Genomic DNA, 24,366 nt, shown 5'->3' with positions numbered 1-24,366 from the left:
CAATCAGTAGACTTTAAAAAGGATAAATCATTATCTCTTCTGATCAGTATTAATTTGGGTATCTGCCCAGGAAGCATTTCTTAAAATGTAAAGGCCATTAAATCACTCTTTTTCTTGAGGAAAAAAAATGCGTTTGTTTTTTTCCCCAAAAAACATTTATTTTATTTTTTCTCAATTACATTTAAATTTGTTTTAAATTTTGAATTCAAAATTCTTTCCCTCCCTCTCTCTCCTCTAGCTTTCTTCTGAAAACTGCTTATTCACATCCTTTGACCTTTATCAATGGGGAAATGACTTGAATTTATAGAGTACTTCAATGCTTGCAAGGTTCTTTGCAAATGTTATCTTATTTGATCCTCATAAGAGGCTATTGCTTTTCCCATTTTACAGGTGAGGAAAGTGAGGCAAACAAAGGTTAAATGATTTTCCCTGAATCACTCAGATAGTAAATGTCTGAGGTCATATTTGAACTCAGACCTTCCAGACTTCTTCCTGCAACACCTAGCTCTGTCATCACACCTACTATAGCTCAGGCTCCTGCTAACAATGAATTTATATACTTAAAGTTTAGAAAAATCTTTTGCATATAATGTCTCATTTGATGAACTTTTTTCTACAACCGAGTTGATGAAAGGGACTCGCAACCATATCATGTAAAGAACAGCTAAAAGAACTAGAAGTAGTTAGCATGGGGACGAATAGAAAATATTTTGGTGGGACAGGCAGAGGAAACAAAATTTGGAGGGTCACATGATAGCGCAGGGGAAAGAACATTGACAATAGGGACAGAGGATCTGGGTTCCAATCCTACTTTTGATACTTGCCACCTATGTGAGCCTCCATTTCCTCATCTTCAAAATGAAGGGTTAGACCAGATTGTCTTTGAGGTCCTTCCCAAGTCTTGATTCATAGGCTTGGTTCTTTATGAACCTCAGTGAGTTGGGGTTGGAGGGAAAGGTTGGTATTTACAAGTAACAACTGTTTTGGAAAATATAAATTAAGGGGTTTGAATGTATTACCTTAGGAATATTGTATTATCCTGGCTACTTTCCTGAAGGTTCTTCTTTCCTTAAACTAATTTGTATTTATTCTCTACACAATGCAAGGGAGGTGCTGACCTGTATAGTAGGTAGAGTGAGTTTCCTCACCTAAGAATTTCCTACACTAAGGAAATCATATGTCCAGCCCTATCTTCTATTTCTATCCATATAGACATATATATATATATATATGTATATAAATGTCTCCCCTATAGATATCTTATCACAATATACATTCTTACTTGTTTTAGCAAGCAATGTCAGCCTGCCTTTCCTTATTTTTATTGAGTTTCTGTCCACAGAGGGGGTAGAAATCAGCCTAGTACACAGGTATGGCCAGGAGGTGTCAGTCTCAGAAGCTGACACAGACAAGTTGTTAAGCTATCTTCCTCAGATGTTCAATTTTCTCTCTTACCTCAGCTGAGGGAGCTCAGAGACATTCTGTGTTAATTTGCAGAGACATCCTGTAGTTTCTGATTTGACTTAATATTTCTTCATGTCCGAAGACTTTTGGCCTTGGAGAATCGTCTTGCTCAATAAATCCAACCAGCTTCTACTTATTCTCCTTCACTATGTTCCTCTGGCCTCCTCTCATCGACAGGCCACTTTCTGTGGCTGCTGCTGCCCCTCTCCTCTCCATGGGCCCCATGCAGCTGTTCTTTCCCAGTCCCCTCTGTGTGAGCTCCAGACCACCCCTCATCAAGCTTTGCCTGCACAAAATGTGGAACTAGAATTTTCCATTAGCCATGAAACAGAAAAAAAGAAAGAAAAAAATTTTTTTAAATCATCTATTATTTCTAGTCTTTTACTCATTTCAGGCACATTAATCATTTTTTTCATCTAAGTATCACATTTTTTCATCTCTAGGTCTCCCATCACCTTAAACTTACATATAAACTCCTGCCTGCCCCTCCCCCCCACTCTATTCCTTCATTCAAACTGCCCACTAGCAATCTGAATATCTAGATATCACCTCTGACTCTATCACTTACAAGAGATGAGATCTTGGGCAATTTGAGGTGATACAAGATTATCTTCAGACTCAACCCTTCCCCCATTATGCCATCTTTACTGCCATCCCTCACTTGTCCATTTTTTTCTGTTAGGAAGAAATTGACAGATAAAGTGGTTAGCATGAAAGCATTGGGAATTCAAAGTCTAATGCTCATAGGATTAAAGGAGAGCTCAAAGAAAGTGCAAAATATGACTAAGGGACAGAGCAATAATGGTGAAAATTTAGTCATCAATGCCAAAGATATTTTGTGGTTGGAGTGGCATTCCCAGAACCTCTTAAGGATTAAAGTCACATAGGCATTCAGCTTTCTGCTTGGCCTCAATCAAGACTTGGTGCTGTAAGGAATGCCAGTAGAATCTCAAGAAGAGGAATATTAATTATTGCATATCCACTAGTCCATCAATCTTACAGATGAAGAAATTGAGGCCAAGACAGGCAAAGCATCGAAGTGTCTTGCCTCTTTACCTAGCAAATAAGTGTCAGAACTTGGACTCAGATCCAGTCCATCTGATATTTCATCTAGTGTTCCATTACCCTCGTGCAATAACATAGCATTTCCCTCTTTTATGATATCACCCCATTTAAAGTCCCCTTGACTTAATCACATAAGTTTATTTTCCCTCCTCTTCTAGAGTTATATTCCTCTATTGGTCTTTAACAAACTTTCTCATGCAGGTTTCCCTTTGAAAGGAACAGATAAATAAAATCAATTGATCTTTACTTTACAACATCTAGGTGGTACAATGAATAGAGTTCTGAGTCTGGAGTCAGGAAAATCTGAGTTCAAATATAGCCTCAGACACTTACTAGCTGTGCGATGTGGGCAAGTCACTTAACTCTATTTCCTCAGTTTTCTCATCTGTAAAATGGGCTGGAGAAGGAAATGGAAAACTACTCATATCTAACAAACCACTGGCTTCCGTGGTGCTTGACTCACTCTCTTTAGCAAATATATAATATCTTAGGCAGAAATGGTTACAGAGGTAGCATAAAATGTATATTTAATAAGATTCTAGATGTAGAGATGGAAGTTGCCTTTAAGATAATTTAGTCTAAGTCCTTTATTTTACAGAAGCCCATACAAATTAGGTTACAGTTAGTAAGTACTTAAACTCAGTTCCTCTAATGTGTGTATATGTAATGTGTTTTTACACATATCTGTCTCCCAGGTATCCATTATAATAGTCTCACCTTGTTTTCACTGGTTAAATGTGGATAAAAATACTTTCACTGCTTTCCTTACAGGATTGTTGAGTCAAGTGCCTTAAACCCTAAAGTGTTACATAGGATCATAAACGAATTACTGTCATTATTTTTGTTATTAGTTCATGAAACACAGGAAGCTGTGGCAAGTGTTCTCTGATCTACAGTGAACAATAATTTAAAACCTCAATTTCATATACATTTTTAAGGACCTACCATGAGCAAAGCCCTAGGCTAACTTGCAAGCAAAAAGACAAGGAAAAAGTCTCTGCCATCTAGCATCATATACCTTAACATGGGAATATGCCAAGCACGTAAATATATTGTGACATTTTAAAAGTTCAAGAAACATAGTTTCCGGAAATTAATCATTTTATTAATAATGCTAGCATATTTCCAATAAAATGGGTTAGTGACACTCTTGGAAAAAAAAGAAAAATCAAAGAAAAATCATGGTGGTGGGCTCACATTTTATATGTCCCTGGAAGAGTGGGCATATCAACTCTGCTTGGTTAAAAATTAATGAGAAGACTCAGTATTACAGTGAGAGGTGGACCTGTTCTAATGAGGGAGATGGGGGAATGTGACTTTCATTAGTCATTTACTTCTAAATTGCCTAGAAGTTGGCAGTCTAAATCAAAAAAACTTATCCCTACTCATACCCCTGTAAAGCACAGTGGGTTTCCTCACCTGGGTGGGGCCTGAACAAGATTAAGGAGAAAGTTAATTCAGTCCTACTATCAGCGATGTCCTTCACAGACTGAACAACCTACATACTTCTGAAAAAATCCCAGTACTAATTCAATAATTGATTATTAATATGAGAAAGAAATAATTTTTTCACAATATAAAATAAATTTGCTATAGGATAGTATATTTTGAACAATAAAAAAAGGTGTTTTTAAATAACCTGAGGAGGGAGGAATCTTTTTTCATTAGAGGAATCAGGAAAAGTTTTGTAGAGGAGCTGGAATCCTTAGAAGGTCTTTGAAGGAAATGGAAAATTTTCAATAGGTAGAGACTAGAAGGAATACATTCAAGGAATGCAGCTTACATCAGCCCTTTGAGGTCATAAACTTAGATCAGGAAAAGATCTCAAAAGTCATTTTGCAAAACTTCATTTCACACACAAGGAAACTGCCATCTAGGAAGGACAAAGGTCTTGTCCAGGGCCAGATAACATGAGAAACAGAAGTGGGATTTGAAGTTCCTCTGTCAGCACAATTCCACTGCGCAAAGTTGCCCTCAGGTAGGGAGGATTGATGTAATTACTTCCCTCTCTGCCTCCACTTTACAGAAGAGGAAAATGACTATTGTATCCCCAAACCTTTTCACAGTGTTGAAATTGTGCAGTTAAGTTTTAAGATGAACTATGACCTGGATACAAGTTATCAGCAGAATTGCAACAGTCTTATTCCCTTGTAGCAACAGACTTCTAATCTGCCAACATATCCCCGACAAGGAAAAGTCAAAACCAGCAGCGCCCTGTATTAGGGCTGGTGCTTTTCTGATGCTCCCTTTAGTCAGTAACAATTTCATTTAGAAAACATTTCAGCGGGTGTTAAGTGAAGAGAAATTATTGACATATTTTTGATAATTAAAGGGAATCTGCTGTCATAAAGAGCTTCTCATCATCACATCTAATTAAAAAGTTAATGTTGACATTTCCTTTTATGTCTTGTAAATATCAGAAAAGATTTTTACTTTTACAATGCTTTTTTCAACAACAAAAATCAAGTCACTTTCCATAACTAAAACATAAAAATAAGGGTAAAAACAAAGAATCATAGTCTTCTCTTACTTCTGTGCATGTGCAAAGTGAGCCCCAAAGCCTGAAATCCCACTTCATCTCCACTTCTTAGAATACTTGGTTTCCTCAAGGGCCACTCGCAGGTGACCGTTTATGGTAACCTCGACAGCTACAGGCTTTCCTTCAAAGACTGCCTTCCATGCATCTACCATTTCTATGTGTTGGTTCCCCATCAGAATATAAGCCCTTAAGGTTTATCTTCACCTTTGTTGCACCCTCAGGGCTCAGTACAGTGTCTGACACATACTGAGGTTTTATTTAGTACATATTGGTTTATTGATTAGAGAGAGAGATATCAGGTCCAACACCCTGCCTAATTCAAGAATCCATTTTATAAAATGCCAACAAAATGGCCATTCAGTTTGGCTTAATTACTTCTAGTGAGAGGGAACTCAATGTTTTATGTACGAGAAAGCCCATTCCATTGATAAGGCAGCTCTCCTTTAGGGGAAAGTACTTATTTTATTCAGTTGAAATCTCTCCCCATGTAATTATCACCATTAGTGTCAGTTCTACACCACGGATCCACACAGAATAAGCCTAGCCCTTCCACATGACCAAATTTCAGACATCTGACAATCAAAGAGCAGTGTGTCGTTCACATATTAGGTACTTAATAAACATTTAGTACATGAGTAAATGAGTGAACAAATGATGTCCCTCCCACTCTTATCAGATTGAAGATATGTTAATGGGATGCTTTCAAATCTGGAACTCTAGGACTTTATGATTCTCTCCTCCTACTATTTCCTAAAAAATGGAAGAGAGTCAGAAAACTAGCTCCAAGGAGCTGCCTAGTTGAAATCTTGCATAACACCTTCCTAATATATTGTTATATATAATAATAGGTTAGAGAATAAAATCTCAGGACACTAGGATTTGTTTTTTATCATCTGCCATAACCATATCTGCCAAAATCAATTCAATTTTGCACATAATTATGAAGTGTTTATCATATGAAGTCATTATGTTTAGTACTACTTTATGTTCAGTACTAGGGATATGAATGTGACAGGGTGAAAAGTTGGTGCCATATAAGGAAGATTCTTATGAGGGGAGGGGAAGGGAGGGGAGGGCAGGGGGGGGAGAGAGAGAGAGAGAGAGAGAGAGAGAGAGAGAGAGAGAGAGAGAGAGAGAGAGAGCGCAGTGACTAAGGGAAGGAGGGAGGAAAGAAGGAAGGAAGGAAGGAAGGACAAGAGATGAGACAGAGAAAGAAACAAACAGAGGGAGGGAAGAAAAGAAAGCTGCAAAGGAGAAGTTGCCTGACTTGGGTTTGAAGAAAGGAAAATGTTTCAAGTGATGAATATGCAAGAGACAGTATGTTCTAGGCCTAAAAGATGGTGTACAGGAATTCTCAGAGGTGGAAGATGGTGGCATGGAATCAGATTCCGCTAGCAGTCTTTTTTCAATTGTAATGTAGAGTGCATAAGATGGAGAAGTGCAAAGGAAATCTGAACAAGCAGGTTGAACTAGATTGTTTCATCTCAAATATCTGGCTGAGGAGTTCACATGTTATAGTAAAAAGCAATAGGGAGTCATTAAAGGTGCTTTAACAGTGATTGATATGATCAAACTGGTGCTTTAGGAAGATTAATTTGGTAGCTGAGTGAAAGATAGATTAAAGAAGGCAGAGTAGTCAAGAAATCTTCCGAATCAGGTTTGCCGAATGCAATATCTAGAGCACAACGCCTCCATAAAGTAGGAACGTAATGGACAGTGAATGGAAATGAATTAAATGTAACCAGCAAATTCAGATAAATACGAACTATAAATGAATGAGGCAAAAAGTGGAAAGTTTGATTGAGATGCAGAAGGAAGGACAAGGCTGGATTTAGGAACATTGCCAATTACACAAATTGAGTAAGACACAAATCTTGAAATTAAACATTAGCGTTGACAATTAACCTGCCATCTAACTTAAAAGCTAACCATTAATGTGGTGTATAATCTAATGCATTTTAAATGGTAGAGAATACATATGTCCTCATAAAAGTCATTAGGAAGTCAATAATAAAGCCCTTAACTTTGCTCTAGCGTTGTCTCTCCTCTTATCTCTTCTAACATTCATTACTCCACTCCAAACACTCATGTGGACTATTTGTGCCTGACCTATGGTAAAGCCCTCTGAGCTCAGAATGGTCTGGTTAGCCACAGTAGGACACACTCTACCTTGATCCCAACACAGTGAAGTCATTTTGGTCCTCTTTGAGAACAACCACGAACCAGAACAATACATATACATAGTCTCCTTCCCTAAGTGTGAAACCCTGGTTGTTTAATGTCCATTTCACTCTTCTGATTTAGGCAAACAGATTCTGCCATTCTTATAACAGAGAGACAATTCCATAGAATCCAGAACTGTGGGCCTTGGAACTGACAATCTGAATTCCAGTTATAGCTGACATTTGCTAATTACATGACATAGGGTAAGACGCTTAAGTCCCCAAGAGTGAGCTTCATTATCTGTAAAATCTCAGTTGTTGCACCTTACCAGATCCATTTTTTTTCTCAAACCAAGACACAGATATGAGCTATTTTCTACTATAGTCAAAGACAGGTACAATTTAGGGAGCAACCTAAAAACATACAGTAACAGCAAGAATGTGTGACTCATCTAACTCCTTTTTTAAGTAATCTATCTGTTGGTAGCATGGTATAACACTGAATGTGGGATCAGGGGATGAGTGATCAGTTCTGGTTTCAGGAACTTACTCCTGGTGTGATAATGGGCAAGTTTCAGTGTTTTTATATGTAAAGGTGGATCATAATATTTTCATTACCACTTCACAAAATTATTATGATGAAAATATTTGAAAAACTTAAAGCACTATTTAAATGTGAACAGCTACTATTAGTAGCCTCTAATCTTGGATGGGAAACCTGAGGCCTCGAGGTCATACGGGTACCACATGTGGCCTTGTAGGACCTTGGGTGCAGTTTTTTGACTGAGTCCAAATTTTACAGAACAAATTCTTTTATTAAGAGGATTTGATCTGTGAAGTTTGGATTCAGTCAAAGGACTGCACTTGAGGACCTAAAGGGTCACATATGGCCTCAAGGCCACAGGTTCCCCACCCCTTCCTAAGCAAAAAAGCAGATCTGGTTGTCTCTTAATGAGATAGTAATAACATTTATAAAGTCTAAAAAGAATACATACAGTTAAAAAAAACTATAGATCTGGGCATATTTTAATATAAATTTTGCTGAATTCTTATTGTTAAATGGAAAATATAGGGATAAGGAGGTGTGATGTTCTAGAAATCAGATAGTATTAAAAGTGTAACGAATTATGTAATAGCTTTCTCTTCCTTCAAGAAGGCAGACAAAAAGACCCCCAAAAGAAGAAAAGGGAAAAAAAGTCAAAAAGGAAAAGAAGAATAAAAAGAAAGATGTGTCTCAAAATGTGGTGATGAAGCCTCTGAAGCACTGCAAGTGAAGGATTGGTAGATAGACACAGTCTGTGATGCAGTCCCAACAAGCCACATACAAGTGGAAATATGTGGCACCTGAACTCCAATTTGAAAGGATAAAGAAAGACAAGATAACTGTCACTATCTCAAAGCCAGTTGGTGGTGATAAGAATGGAGGAATTCAAGTGGTAAAGATTTGCAAAATGCCTAGGTATTACCCTGCTGGGGATGTGCCTAGAAAGCTGTTAAATTATGGCAAAGAGCCCTTCAGCCAGCAGGTAAGGATACTTCGAGCCAGCATCACCCTGGGCACAGTTCTGACTACGCTCTCTGGCTACCAAAGGGGCAAGTGAGTGGTTTTCCTGGAGCATCTGGCTAGTGGGTTGCTGCTGGTAACTGGACTCTGACCACCAACTTGTACCTCCGTGAAGGACCCATAAGAAATTTGTCATTGTCACCTCTGCCAAGGTTAACCTCTTGGGTGTAAAAATGCCAAATCATTTTTACTGATGCTTACTTCAAGAAGAAAAGGCTTCAACAATCTAGACACCAAAAAGGAGAGATTTTTGATGAAAAATAGAAATGAGATTACAGAGCAGCATGTGGTCAATCAGAAAATAATGGATTCAGATCCTGCCCCAAATCAAGAAAATTATTGAGTTCTTTGGTTTCTTCTGTTCTGTATTCTCTCTCTCCAATGGATTTTATCCTCACAAACGGGTGTTTTAAATGTCTTACAAAGAACTCATTAAAATATTTGAAATAGCTATTTCTTATTTTAAAAATGTAATAGACAAGTCTCAAATGTTAAAAAAAATGATGCAACTCTAAATCCTACAAAATAGATAAGGCAAAAAAAGAAGATAGGTGAGTTTCAGATTTAATAGAATTCATCTGCACAACACTTAAGGCAAAAAATGGAAGAAATATCATATGTTCCGTGAGTCATCTAATGATACAACATGAAACGAAGATGATTAAAGGTAGATATTATTTCCAATTTATCTAATCCCAGATCATCTGTTACTCTTTGTCTGTATGACACTGGAAAAATTCATTTATCTTTCTGGCCCTTATTTGTACCATTTATAAAACAAAGGTACTGGACTAGATGAGCTCTAAGGCCTCTTCTGACTCTCAAACTCTAATCCTTTGAAATAGGCATTTATCAAGTACTTGCTATATATTTTGTTAAGTACTAGGGACATGAATACAAAAGTGGGAGATCCTGACCTCAACGAGATAATGTTATTTTATGGGATACAATACATTTTCTTATTTAGGAAGTGACCTGGAAAGGGTGATTTGCTCTGAGATTTCCCAGCAATGGTACAGAGGACAATACACAATCCTTTAACATTATTTTTCCAGACCATATTATTATGAATTTATTTTCCAAAGTAAGAGTGGAAAGGGAGAAGACATGTGACAAGTTCACAAAAGGCCAATGGCAAAAGGACAGGGTTGGGTCCAGGGCTGGCTGTAAATATGAGGTTTCATCAATCACACAATATTTTTATTGATGAGAAAAATGGAGCCCCAAGAGAGAGAAACGATTTTCTCTAGGTGATACAGCTAATAAAGTGACAGATTAGAACATAGGTATCATGACTCCCAATTTATTATGCTTAATAACACACCAGATTGGTTCCTGGGATCAAGAGAAAAATATAATATAGTATAAGCCTGGAACTGAGAGCATCGATATCAAGTTCTTGTGTCTATAAGAACTATTAACTATTTGTTTGGTTTTATGACTTCAGTTCTAAAAATTATCACAGTTATGAAATAAATGTAGCTATTCAGATAGGTGGCACAGTGAATAGAATGCTGGGTCTGGCTAGAGTCAGGAAGACACATCTTTCTGAGATCAAATGTGATGTCAGACTAGTTATATGATCCTGGCCAAGTCACTTAAACCTGTTTGCCTTGGTTTAATCAGCTTTAAAATAAGCTGGAAAAGGAAATGTCAAACCACCCCATATCTCTACCAAGAAAACACTAACTGGGGTCACGAAAAGTTGGACACTACTGAAAATGACTGAACAAGCAGATATTCAATTACTTTCCATTAGACTATGAGCTCCTTGAGAAGAGTAACTATTTTTTTTCGCTTTTTTTCTATCCCCAGAGTTAGCATAGCTTAAAGAATGCTAGTGACTACTAGTTTCAAGTTAGCATTTCTCCTCAACTTAAAGAAAAAAAGAAAAGAAACATTTCAGAACTCCAATATCACCCTCAAATTATTTTCAAAGATTAAAAAAAAGCATTTGTGAATTTGTAGACAGAAAATTTGATACCATGTGTGGGGATGGAAAGTAAGGACTCTGGAAGATGTGTGTGGTAGCTCACAGTGAGTGGATCAGGGGAGCACATCTTTTGGGTCCTGTATAGAGAGTTATGGCACAGTGGGAGGTAGAAGGAAATTCAGAGAAGGCATCTAGTTCAAGCTTGGACTAAGTTCTCTAAGTGATTGTTTTTGTTAAGTCACTCAGTTGTGCCTGACTTTTTGTGAGCCTTGCACCATAGCACTCCCATACGGCCAGTGGGCTTTCTTGGCAAACATGCTGAAGTAGTTTGCCATTTCCTTCTCCTGTAAATTAAGGCTAACAGTTATGCTACTTACTCAGGATCACATAGTAAGTGTCTGAGTCTGGATTTGAATTTAGGTCTTCTTGATTCGAGCACCCCAGCTACCTCCAAATGACAGAATTCAAACAATTCTTAGAAAACTGGGATCTCTAAATTTAGGTTCAAACGTGAGTGTAAATCTAATGTTTTTCTGTTGTGTCATACTTCCCTTGTTGATCTAAAGAAATGTTAAGGCAGAAAAATTGCTATTAGTAACAACATTAACAGTAATAATATAGATCACTTTAATTGAGGAGAGTTCACATGAATTGTGCTGATGAAAACCGGAGACTGAATGAATTTAGTAGTCATGAGGCACAAAATGAAAAGAGTGGTACAGTAGACAGAATCTTGCACTTGGAACTAGGAATTCCAAATTCAGAAGTCACCTTTGATGCTTATCTGCTGTGACCCTCAGGAGGTACGTCTTTGTACTCCTGAGTCTCAGTTTCTTCATTTGTAAATAAAGAGAATGATCCCAGTTGTATCTACTTTACGTGGCTGTTTTGACCACAAATAAAATAATTCATGTCAATTACTTTGAAAATCTTAAAACATTAATTGTCAATTACTTCTCTCAGGATGATGATAATAAAAGCTGGTATCTATATATTGTGCTTTGAGGTTTGCAAAACACTTTAAAAATAATATCTCATTTTATCTTCACAACAATCCTAGGAAGTAGATGTTGTTGTTAAGAGGAAACTAAGGCAGAAAAAAGCAAATTATTTTCCCAAGGTCACATGACTGTGTCAGAAGTGTTAGAAGCTGATGTGAACTCAGGTCTTACTAACTCCAGGTCTAGTGCTCTGTCTACTGTATTACCTCCCTGCAGAATGATATGGGACAATTTCAAAGATCCATAAGATAAGAGGCTGAAAGGAAATGTCAAGATCATCAAGTCAAAGGCCTTCAATTTACATAAAAGAAAAGTGAGTCAAAAATCTCCTTCAAGGGAAAAAGGAGAGACAAGTACCTTGTGCCAGGTAGTGTACTAAGTACTTCACAAATATTTTCTCGTTTGATGCTGATAGAGACCCTAGGAGTCCTTATTGGAGTGTTATTGTTATCCCCATTTTACAGATGAGGAAACTGAGGCAAACAGAGGTTAAGTGACTTGCCCAAGGTTGCCAAGTGCTCTGAGAAGTATGGTGCCATCTAGCTGCCTCTAGGTAAATGTCACATGGGTCGAAAGCATCAGAACCAGAATTTTAATCTAAGTCTGCTGATTTTAAATCCAGTACTCTTTCCAGTATATAATGTTGACCCTTCCAGATCATCAGTGTACTTTAAGGTTCATGAACAATTTCATGTGAAAGCGTCCTCTTGATCCATGCAACAACTCTATGAGGTAGCACCAGAAGTCTTATTGATTCCATTTACACAGGAGGAAACTGAGGTTCAATGAGGTTATTTCCCAAAGTCGTTCATCTAATAGTGTTTTTAAGACAGAATGAGTTTTATTCTGTTCCACGTGACACCCAATATTGTATTTCCATGAGAGTTACTTCAATTAAAAGGCCTTCACTATTGCAGTTATGGTCTTCTAGATGTCCTCTAGATTATTAATGCTCTTCTGATATATTCTGATCAGGACCAAATATATGGTTGTCTCATCTCTCTTGTCCTGAATGCTCTGACCATATTACTATGGACTAAACTCTTATAATGTTCTGAGCTGCCATACTGTAGTTGAACCACATTGAGAAAATGTTCAAATAAAACCAGGAGACTTTTATATTTCAGTTGAACTGCTCTTTATCTTCTTCTATCTAATAGTAAAAAGTTGAATTTTTGAAGTCAAACTGAAGATATACATCTATTAAATTTCATTTTATTAGATTTGGTTCAGCATGGTAGCTTATTAAGATCTTTTCAAATTTTGGCCATCATTCACATTAGCTCTTCAGACCATTTTCCTATCATCTGTGAAGCTGAGGAGTGTGTTCTCTATGACTTTGTCAGAATTGCTGGCAAAATATTCAAACAGCTTAGGCATCAAAACTCATCTCCAGAGCACTCTACTAGAAACATCTTTCCAAGCTGATATAGAACTGCAATAACTACTGTCTCCATCTGACCATTCAACCATGTCCAGATATACCTAACTGTACTGACTAGCTCCCATTTATCCATATTTTCCATAAAAAATAAAATGTAAAACTGTCAAGAATTTTGATAAAATCTAGCACAAAGTATAGTACTGCTACTACAACACAAGGAAATTGCTGACAGTAAGAAAAGACCTATGGATACATTTTCAGAGAAGTATTACTTATGATGAAAATGTGGAAACAAAATATGTCCCCAACAGCTATGAGATGGCTGAATAAATTATGACATATTTATATATGACTGTGATAGAAGATTAACATACTATAATGGAAGACATAATTGAATAATTGCCTAAAATATCATGACACATATGAAGTTATTCAGAGTAAAGCTAGTTAAATATAACCTAAGTAGATTTCATTTTGCACATGCACATATATATATATATATATATATATACACATACATACATATACACATATTTCTCAAACATCCTTATCAAATAAGGAAATAAAGTTAGTCTGGAATGACCTGTTATTGACAAAAATTAGGCTGGCTCTTTGTGACCACTACTCTCTTTTCTAGGTACTGACTAATTTTCCCTTTAATATAATGCTCTAGGAGTTTTCCAGGAATAAAAATCGAGCTCACTGGTCTCTACAATGAACCTTCCCAAACTTACCTAGGTCTATTCCCTAACAGGGCAGTCCTTCACTTGTCTCATACTCAAAACTTTTCCATAAACAAAAGACTTGAATTAAATAAAGTTATTATTTTGCTGGCACTTTTATTGTAGATAGAGCACTGGACCCGAATTCAGGAAGACTTCTCTTTCTGCATTCAAATCTGGCCTTAGACACTAACTATTTATGTGACCCTGAGCAAGTCACTTAACCCTGAAACTGGCAAACCACTCTAGTACCTTTGCCAAGAAAACCCTAAATGGGGTCATATAGAGTCAGGCATCACTACAAAATGACTAAACAACAACCAAAAATAACAACAACAAATTGTTTTGTGGGCATAGTCTTTAAGAACTTTGCTTTATTTACTTATCATGTGCAATTGAGATAATGTATCAAAATGTTTGCAAATCTTAAAAGCATATATAAGTAGCCCCATATAAAATATATTTATGAGCATTAAAGTACAACTTCAGTGGAGCTAGGTAGAGCCGTGAATAGAGCACTAGACCTAGAGGAAGGAAGACTTGGGTTCCAGTCTGGCCTCAGACATTTACTAGCTGTATGACCTTGGGCAAATCTCTTAACCACCTTCTGCCTCAGTTTACTCACCTGTAAATGAAGATAATAATAGCACCAATCTCCCAGGGTTGTTGTGAGGATCAAATGAGATAACGATTATAAAATGCTTAGACAGTGCCTGGCACATTGTAGATACAATATAAATGTCAGCTATTATTTACTATTATTATTATTGTGATATGAAAATACTGAGTCATTTGATCAAAATCATATATCTAATTAGTAAAGTAGTCCAGGGCAGAACACAAACCTTGTGCCTCATAGTCCAGTTTGTTTTCATCAGACCATGTATACTCCAAATGTGTTTAAATCTCTAATTAACATTTCAGGAAGAAGGCAAACTTTTTTTTAAGTTAATTTCTGAATGAATTCATTTATGACATTGGATGAGTCTAAAATTCTTTGTAACCTTCCTATTATTATTGAGAAACTATTGTACTTCCAAAATGTGTCCCAAATTTGCTGAAGGTTAAATTTTTAGTATAATGGTAAGTATTCTATACTTAGCTCAAGAAGACAAGGGTTCTAGTCATAATTCTCCCACTGGTGGGTTATATGCCCTGGGGTAATAACTTAACCTCTTGGCCCCTAATGCACTAATAGTGTGAAAGGATGTTAGACATTATTGGTCATTTATTCCACTTCCATGATTGATGGAAACATTCCTTGTGTTTTTCTCTTTGCTTCCCTAGAGTTTATCATAGTGCATGGCACAAAGTCCTTCTTTCATTCATCCACCCAGTCTACTCATCTCCCTTTACAACATCCCTAATAAGTGGTCATCTGAACTCTGCTTGAAGACCTTTGGTGAGAAAGAATTCATGAAATAGCCCCCCGTACATTTGAATGACACTATTTATGGAATTCTCTTTATATTAAACCACAATTTGTCTCTCTAACTTTTTCCCATGAGTCCTACTTCTCCTCCCTGGGGCCATTCAAAACAAATTCAATCCCTCTATCATATGAAGAACTGTCAAAAACTGAAAAAGAATACTCATTCTAACCCCAAATTTTCCTTCTACAGACCAAACAAGCCCAGATCATTTGCCTCATAAGGCATGTATTTGAGTTCCCCATCATCTTTGTCACAATTCTCCATACATGTCCCAGTCTATCAATGTTCCCTTTAATATGTGATGATTAGAACTGAGCAAGACTCCAGAAAAAGTTATCAGCTCAGGGAAGACAAATTAAACATGAAGCTCTAAATTGGCACTTAATGAAATGCTAACTAACAAGTGTATCATTGAAACAATTAACAATTATTTGAAAAGCAATGATGAGACAGCATAGGAAGATTTCTGTGCTAATGTTAAGATAGTCCTCAGAGGGAAAAAATTATATCATTAAAATATACATTAACAAAATAGAAAAATAGAAGACTAATGAATTGAATAAGCATTTAAAAATTAGAAACAATCAGTACACAAAGGGAGATTTTGACAGAGGATAAGTAGATGAATTGGAATAGGTAAGCAAAATTAATATCTCATTCTTGAAGAAGAAAAACAAAGTTGATAAACCATCTACAAATCTAATTAAAAAGAAAAGGGCAGAAATTCAAATCAGCAAAATAAAAACGAATAAAGTAAAATCACAACAAACCAGAAGGAAAAAGAAGATGATTAGATTCTATTATGCCCCAATGTTATTAAAATAAAATTATCTAATTTGAAAAAAACTAATAGAAAATTAATAAAGATTACCTTCAAAAGTATCAAACACGCAAACGAGCAAAACAACAAATCCAGATCTTAAATAATCTAATCTTAGAAACGATAATAAAATTATCTGAAAAGGAAGAACCAAAGTGAATAGGGCAGAATCTTGATTGTAATAGAAAGACAGGAGAATTCTATCAATCTTTTAGAGAGTTAATCCCTACACTTCACAAATCATTCTCAAAACTTGAGAAAGTACACTATCAAACTCATTTTAGGAGACAAATCTGGTAATAAAAGCTAAACCAGGAAAAGGTAAAGTCAAGGAGAATATTAAGCCGATATCATTAAGGAATTATGATTCTATAATGTTAAGTAAAATCTTGGCAAAACACACATACCGAGAGACAGAAAGGCAGAGAGAGAGAGAGAGAGAGAGAGAGAGAGAGAGAGAGAGAGAGAGAGAGAGAGAGAGAGAGAGAGAGAGAGAGAGAGAGAGAGAGAGAGAGAGAGAGAGAGAGAGAGAGAGAGAGAGAGAGAGAGAGAGAGAGAGAGAGAGATTGATTTATCCAAAAGCTATTCATTAAGATCAAGTTGGATTTATACCAGGGATGCTAGGGGTTCAACTTAAGAAAAACCGATCAATATATTTATTCATATTAGAAACAATAAAAAGTCAAAACCTTATGAAAAATACCTTTATAAAGGATATCATTTGTGTTTGAAACATTAAAAAAAAGGCACAGAAGCTTTCTCTAAAATCTGATTTTAAAGTATCTAACTAAAATTAAAAATAAGCAGTATATGTTAAGGGAATACCCTAGAAGCATCTCAGGTGAAGTGAACGAATTAATAAATAAATAGATGATTGACTAAATGAATGGATAATGAAATAAAACAAGGATTTTTCCTTTCCCCATCATTGTTTTATATGCTTCTAGAAGTGCTAGCCATAGCAATAAGATTAGAAAAAGAAATTAGTATCCCCAAGACAGAGAAGAGATGAAACTATATGTACACGTTATTGAAAATAACTTTTCATGACTTAGTAATTAATGGTTTGCAGAGCACTTTTTATATGCCATCTCATTTAATTCTCACAACTGTGTGACATAAGCATTATTTTTATCCCTGTTTTACAGTTGTGAAAACTAACATTCAAGCAAGGTAGTTGCCTTGCCCAGGATCTAGAAAGTGTCTAAGGCAGCATTCACATTCATACATTTCTGTTTATGACTCAGCCCCTCTATTTGTTGTGCCATCTAGCTGCATTGATAATTTCCTTAGAAAATCCTAGGGAATCAGCAAAGAAACACTTAGGAAAATTTAATAGCTTCAACAACATTGCATGCTAAAAATTATGCTCAGAAAAATCTATAGTATTTCTGTATAAAAATAACAAAATTCAAGAAGACAAATATAGAAGAGAAATTCAAAACAATTCAAAACAAATTCAAAATACAAAGTTTATAGTCTATTTGGGGATCAATCTATCTACATAAGCTCTCACAGATTCCACTGCAAAATATTCCTTATATGCATTTTTTAAAAATCTACTCCAAAAACTGAAGGAATAGTCAGTGTTCATGACGAGGATGCACCAATGAGGCAGCTAGAAGGATAGAGCACTGGCCCTAAAGACAGGAAGACCTGAGTTCAAGTTAGGGTCAGACACTATGTTTGACTGTAGGCAAGTCTATGTTTGCCGATAGTTTCCTCAGCTCTAAAATGGTGATAATAAGAGTACCTAACTCATAGGGTTGATGTGAGGCTCAAATGAGATAATATTTATAAAGTACTTAGCATAGTATGTAATAGGTACTACATCAATTCTTATTCTCTTCCTTTCTTCCTCCCCAATACAATAAAAATGACAATTCTATCAAAGTGAATTTACAGTATTAATGCTACAGCCATCAAACTAGCAAAGAGCTACTTTTTAGAGCCAGATAAAATAATTTTTTTTCAGCTTATTAATAGAATATTTGTCTTCCCTCTGTAGAAACCTGAGCCCATGACTTTCCCCAGCACCACCTGGTAAGGTGGAGGGGGAGGTATTCATAAGCTGCTAGAAACATGAAAGGACCAGGAGGATGAGGAGCAGCATTCAGAAATGTTGGGGGATGGAAATGGCTCCATCACATGGCGAAGAGGACAAAGAAGGCCACCATCAGGCAAAAGAGCCCCATGAACTCAGACAGGGCAAAGCCCAGGATGGCATAGGAAAAAAGCTGCTGCTTCAAGGAGGAGTTCCTGGCATAACCAAATGATGAGACTTCCAAACACAGTCCCAAAACCAGCTCCAGAGCCAGCCACCCCTACAGTGGCAGCCCCAGTCCCAATGAACTTGACTGCTGTGTCAATGTCCCTTGAGACAGCACTAGTTTGGAATCCACATCTGAGGACAAATGAGGTCAAGGGACCATGCTGCCACAATGCTGAGGTTCTCATTTGTCCGAACCTCTGCCTGTTTTAGCATCATTGCAGATAACGGTCTACTCAGCAGCTGAGAGCTGCTCCTCACAAGGGCAGGGGTAGAGATGATGGGAAAAGCTGAAGAACTGCTGGCAGAGCAGAGGAGACAGAGAGGGGAAAAATAATGTTTTAAATTCATTTTAAGGAATAAGGATCTAGAATATCACGGGGAATGATGAACAAAGGTAGGAAGGAAAGCAAGGGGAGAGGGAGGGCAATACTTTCAGACCACAAACCTTTTATAAGACAGCAGTTATCTAAAGAAATTCATATCAACTAAAACAAAATAGACAGAAAAATAGATTAAGGAGAACAGAGTAGACAATGAAGAATAAAAAAAAAAACTGAGCTCAATAAACTAGGTTTCAAAAAATCCCAAAACATAAATTAACTAGGATATAATACCTTATTTGATAAGTACTACTGGGAAAAATGAAAAAAAAAATAGTCAGGCAGAAACAATGCTAAGGCCAACATCTTATATAATATTCATTATAAACTTAAAATTGATTCATAACTCTGTTGTTAAAACTTATACAATTAAAATTTATACAAAATTTATATAAATTTTACAGTAAAATTACACAATACAAATATACACTTATACAAAATTATACAATAAAATTATACAATAAATTGTGCAATACAATAAAAATTACACAATACAAAAATTATACAATAAAAGTATACATTAGATTAGAAACATATATACTATATGTTGCTATGTGTAGGCAGTCAATACCTAATCAAAAGGAGAGAAATGTAATTTGAAAAGATAAAAGAGGGAGAGAAGCCAAGATAGTGGAGTAGAAAGACACACATATGCTAGCTCCGAACCCACAGTTCATAAAATTACTGTAAAGAAGAACTCCCAACAAATCTGGAGCAGCAGAAGCCACAGAACAATGGAGTAGAGGAGATTTCTGTTACAGAGAGCCCTGAAAAACCAACAGCAAAGGTCTCTTGTGCCCTGGACCCAGAGCAGAGCCCAGCCCTGCCTTGGCCACACAGCACCAAGAGGAGCAGATCCCAGCAAGCTTCAGGAACAGAATCTCCAACAGCCCAGCAGGTCCCTCCACCCACAGGTGCCAAAGGTCAGTGAGAGAGTCTTTTCAGTTCGCCGAGAGGGGAGCAGGGTGTCTCTATAACTCAGGCTACCTCGGGAGGCAGCAGCAGAGGCAGCAGCAGACAGGGGCTCCCAAAGCAGGCAGGAGCCTGGATCCGTTGTCAAAGGTCTCTGCATAAACCCCCTGAGGGAACTGCCCCATGAGGCTGCCCTACCCCAACTTGAGCACCTAAACTTAATCTCACACTGAATAGTAGCCCCACCCCCATCCAAAGCCCTGAAGCTGGGAAGCAGCATTTGAATCTCAGCCCCCAAGCACTAGCTGGGCAGAACTGGAGGTGAGATGGGTGTGGAGAGGAAACTCAGAAATCAAGTAACTGGCTGGGAAAATGCCCAGAAAAGGGAAAAAAAAATAAAACCATAGAAGGCTACTTTCTTGGTGAATAGATATCTCCTCCCATCCTTTCAGATGAGGAAGAACAATGCTTACCATCAGGAAAAGACATAGAAGTCAAGACTTCTGTATCCCAGACATCCAAAATAAATATTCAATGGGCTCAGGCCATGGCAGAGCTCAAAAAGGATTTTGAAAATCAAGTTAGAGAGGTGGAGGAAAAACTGGGAAGAGAAATGAGAGAGATGAAAGAAAAGTATGAGAAGCAGGTCAACACCTTGCTAAAGGAGACCCAAAAAAGTGCTAAAGAAAATAACACCTTGAAAAATAGGCTAACTCAATTGCCAAAAGAGGTTCAAAAAGCCAATGAGGAGAAGAATGCTTTCAAAAGCAGAATTAGCCAAATGGAAAAGGAGGTTCAAAAGCTCACTGAAGAAAATAGTTCTTTCAAAATTAGAATGGAACAGGTGGAGGCTAATGACTTTATGAGAAACCAAGAAATCACAAAACAAAACCAAAAGAATGAAGAAATGGAAGATAATGTGAAATATCTCATTGGGAAAACAACTGACCTGGAAAATAGATCCAGGAGAGACAATTTAAAAATTATGGGCCTACCTGAAAGCCATGATCAAAAAAAGAGCCTAGACATGATCTTTCATGAAATTATCAAGGAAAACTGCCCTGAGATTCTAGAACCAGAGGGCAAAATAAGTATTCAAGGAATCCACTGATCACTGCCTGAAAGAGATCCAAAAAGAGAAACTCCTAGGAACATTGTAGCCAAATCTCAGAGTTCCCTGGTCAAGGAGAAAATATTGCAAGCAGCTAGAAAGAAACAATTCAAGTATTGTGGAAATACAATCAGGATAACACAAGATCTAGCAGCTTCTACATTAAAAGATCAAAGGGCATGGAATAGGATATTCCAGAAGTCAAAGGAACTAGGACTAAAACCAAGAATCACCTACCCAGCAAAACTGAGTATAATACTTCAGGGGAAAAAATGGACTTTCAGTGAAATCAAGGACTTTCAAGCATTCTTGATGAAAAGACCAGAGCTGAAAAGAAAATTTGACTTTCAAACACAAGAATGAAGAGAAGCATGAAAAAGTAAACAGCAAAGAGAAGTCATAAGGGACTTACCAGAGTTGAACTGTTTGCATTCCTACATGGAAAGACAATGTTTGTAACTCTTGAAACTTTTCAGTATCTGGGTAGTTGGTGGGATTATATACACACACACATGCACACATGCACACATGCACACACACACAGCGACAGAATGAATTGAATAGGATGGGATCATAGCTTAAAAAAATGAAATTAAGCTGTGAGAGAGAAATGTATTGGGAGGAAAAAGGGAGAAATGTAATGGGGCAAATTATCTCTCATAAAAGAGGCAAGCAAAAGACTTTTTAATGGAGGGAAAAAGAGGGGAGATGAGAGAAAAGCATGAAGTTTACTCTCATCACATTCGACTAAAGGAAGGAATAAAGTGCACACTCATTTTGGTATGAAAACCTATCTTACAATACAGGAAAGTGGGGGATAAGGGGATAAGCAGGGTCGAGGGGGGAGGATGGAAGGGAGGGCAATAGGAGGAGAGAACAATTTGAAGTCAATACTCTTGGGGAGGGACAGGATCCAAAGAGAGAATAGAAGCAATGGGGGGCAGGATAGGATGGAGGGAAATATAGTTAGTCTTACACAACACAACTATCATGGAAGTCATTTGCAAAACTACACAGATATGGCCTATATTGAATTGCTTGCCTTCCCAAAGGGAATGGGTGGGGAGGGAGGGATGAAGAGAAGTTGGAACTCAAAGTTTTAGGAACAACTGTCGAGTACTGTTCTTGCTACTAAGAAACAAGAAATACAGGTAATGGGGTATAGAAAGTTATCTGGCCCTACAGGACAAAAGAGAAGATGGGGACAAGGGAAGGGAGGGATGAGAGAAGAGAGTGCAGATTGGTGATAGGAGCAATTAGAATGCTCATTGTTTTTGGGTGGGCGGAGGAGACAAATGGGGAGAAAATTTGGAACCCAAAATTTTGTGAAAATGAATGTTAAAAGTTAAATAAATAAATAAATAAAAGATAAAAAAGATAATTTTGATTTCTTGAAACTGAAAGGTTTTTGAACAAACAAAAGTTATCTGGTAGTTAGAAAGTAAAGTAGGAAATAAGAAAAAACCATAAAAAAACAGGAAAAATTATCAAATATCTCTGACTAGGGTACGATATCGAAGATAGGTCTGGGAGCCACCTAAATATATGGCCCAAAGATGCTCCCCAACAGAAGTAGTCACAGGATGTGAACAAACAGATCTCAGAAGAACTTCAAACTATTAATAACCTTTAAAGAATGTTCCAAGTTACTAATGATGAGAGAAATACAAACCTAAAAAAACCCTGAGATTTCACCTGAAACCCATAAGATGGGTAAATATGTTCAAAGACAGTAATAATATTAGGTTGTGAAAAATACAGGTGCACTAATACATTGTTGGTGGTAGAATCATTCTGAAAAGCAAAGAATTGAGAAAAAAAAAGTGGCTAAAATATTCATACCCCTTGACTCAGAGGTTATACGCATCTACTCCAAGTAGGAAATAATAAAAAAAAAATGCCCTGATATTTACCAAAATATTTACAAGAGAACTTTTTGCATTAGCAAAGAACTGGAAACCAAGTAGATGCTTCTCTTTGGGGATGACTAAAACTGTGGTAAATGACCATAATGGGATAGCATGGGCTATGAAGACAATGAGAACATGATGGATGCAGAGAAACATGGAAAGACTTAATTGAACTAGTGCAGACTGAAGTAACTAGGGTCAAGAAAACAATATAGAATTACAACAATGTAAATGGAGAAAACTACCAGAAAACAAAGGAAAATGAAAGTTGAGAAATGTATAGAACGAGCTTAGCACCAAAGAAAAGATATGAAAAGACTCTCTAGTCCTTTTTTAAGGTCAGAGTTCAAGGCTTGGATCTCTGCAAGTTAAATCAGATTTTATTTCATTTTATTTGTTAATGTGTAAATCAATTTTACTCATTTTCCCCCTCTTCTTTCTGTTTTTATTTTCTTTTTAAATTCTTTTCCATATAAGATAGAGTCCTAGGAGATAAGAGATAGAGGATTACAAGGTAAAATCTAGACAATATAACAACAAAACAAAATTTTAAAATATTTTGAAATGGCCATCCTACTCATTCAAGTGGTTCACTTCTGTAGGCTAAACATGCTCATATTATTCACCAGAGCCTTGTATGACACGGATTTAATTTTCTCCATCACCCCTGTCACCTTTTACTGGACATATTCCAACCTGTCAATGTTCTTTCTAAATTGTAGTACCTTGAAGTAAATTCTGTTACAGAAGTGATAGGATCATTTTCTCATTTTCTTCATCTGCTAACTTGAAATTACAACACTTGATTTACTTGCCTCACTTATTGGCTTGTAAGAATACTTAAGAAGATAAATGATATAAACAAACTTTTTGTCATCACAAAGCACAACACAAACGTTGGTCACTAGGACTATAATCGTTATTTTGCGTATTCAAGAATTTCACACTCCTAATTCTCACTAAAAATGAATTTCCTCCCTTCACCTACTCTCATTCTAGGTTCTTTCAAAACAACTTTTTAATGACCTCCAGACAACCACTTTGGAGCCTGTATTGTTATTTCTACCTCATCCCTCATCCTGCTAAATTCATAGAGGGCAGTGTCCACAGTTATTATTTTGAGAGATGTGCAATGACCTAAATAGGGTTTGTTTTCTGACCTCTACAGTGTGAGACAAAAGTTATCGGCTTCCCATAAATAGAACATAACTCAACAAAATAAAATGTGGCTCTTTCCATACTCACGTTTGCTACACACTAGCAGTGAACCATTTTATAACCGCTCACTGCTGTTATGCCCTGGGTCAAATTACATCTCTCACTATATACACGAAAGGTCTGGCATGCACTGAGTAGATGTGAAGGAGAGTATTAGACTTGTCTGGAAACTCTAGCATTATGATAGGGTCTCATGATTATATTAATTTTTGTGTCTCAGTAATGGATAGCTATGACAACCAAATCACTGGCCCCTCTAATTGAGGAGAGGCCAATTTCCCATTTTCACAAAGTATGACAAACCCATTTCCACATCAATTTAGCCAATTGGTCTATAACACAGAGGAAAGTCATTCTAAATGGCTGAGATTTATTCACTAAACGTGACAAATTCACCACCAGCTTGAAATCCAACTGAGTCTTAAACAGAACATGACTCAGAAATGTGGAATTTTAACTTAAAGGAAAAAAAAGAC

At 36.8% G+C, this 24,366-nt stretch overlaps 1 protein-coding gene and 1 pseudogene across 11 annotated transcripts in view; both read right to left on the bottom strand.

Annotated features, from left to right (window-relative positions):
- The window catches only part of DLG2 (discs large MAGUK scaffold protein 2), a 1,590,913-nt gene that overhangs the window by 1,036,251 nt on the left and 530,296 nt on the right, over window positions 1-24,366 (bottom strand). The window lies entirely within an intron of this gene.
- Window positions 18,066-18,862, bottom strand: LOC140508885 (ATP synthase F(0) complex subunit C2, mitochondrial pseudogene; annotated as a pseudogene).

Source organism: Notamacropus eugenii, chromosome 5 (assembly GCF_028372415.1).
Source record: "Notamacropus eugenii isolate mMacEug1 chromosome 5, mMacEug1.pri_v2, whole genome shotgun sequence".
NCBI lineage: Eukaryota > Metazoa > Chordata > Mammalia > Diprotodontia > Macropodidae > Notamacropus > Notamacropus eugenii.
Note: the sequence above shows the minus strand (reverse complement) of the source record. Positions and strands in the feature narration are given on the sequence as shown.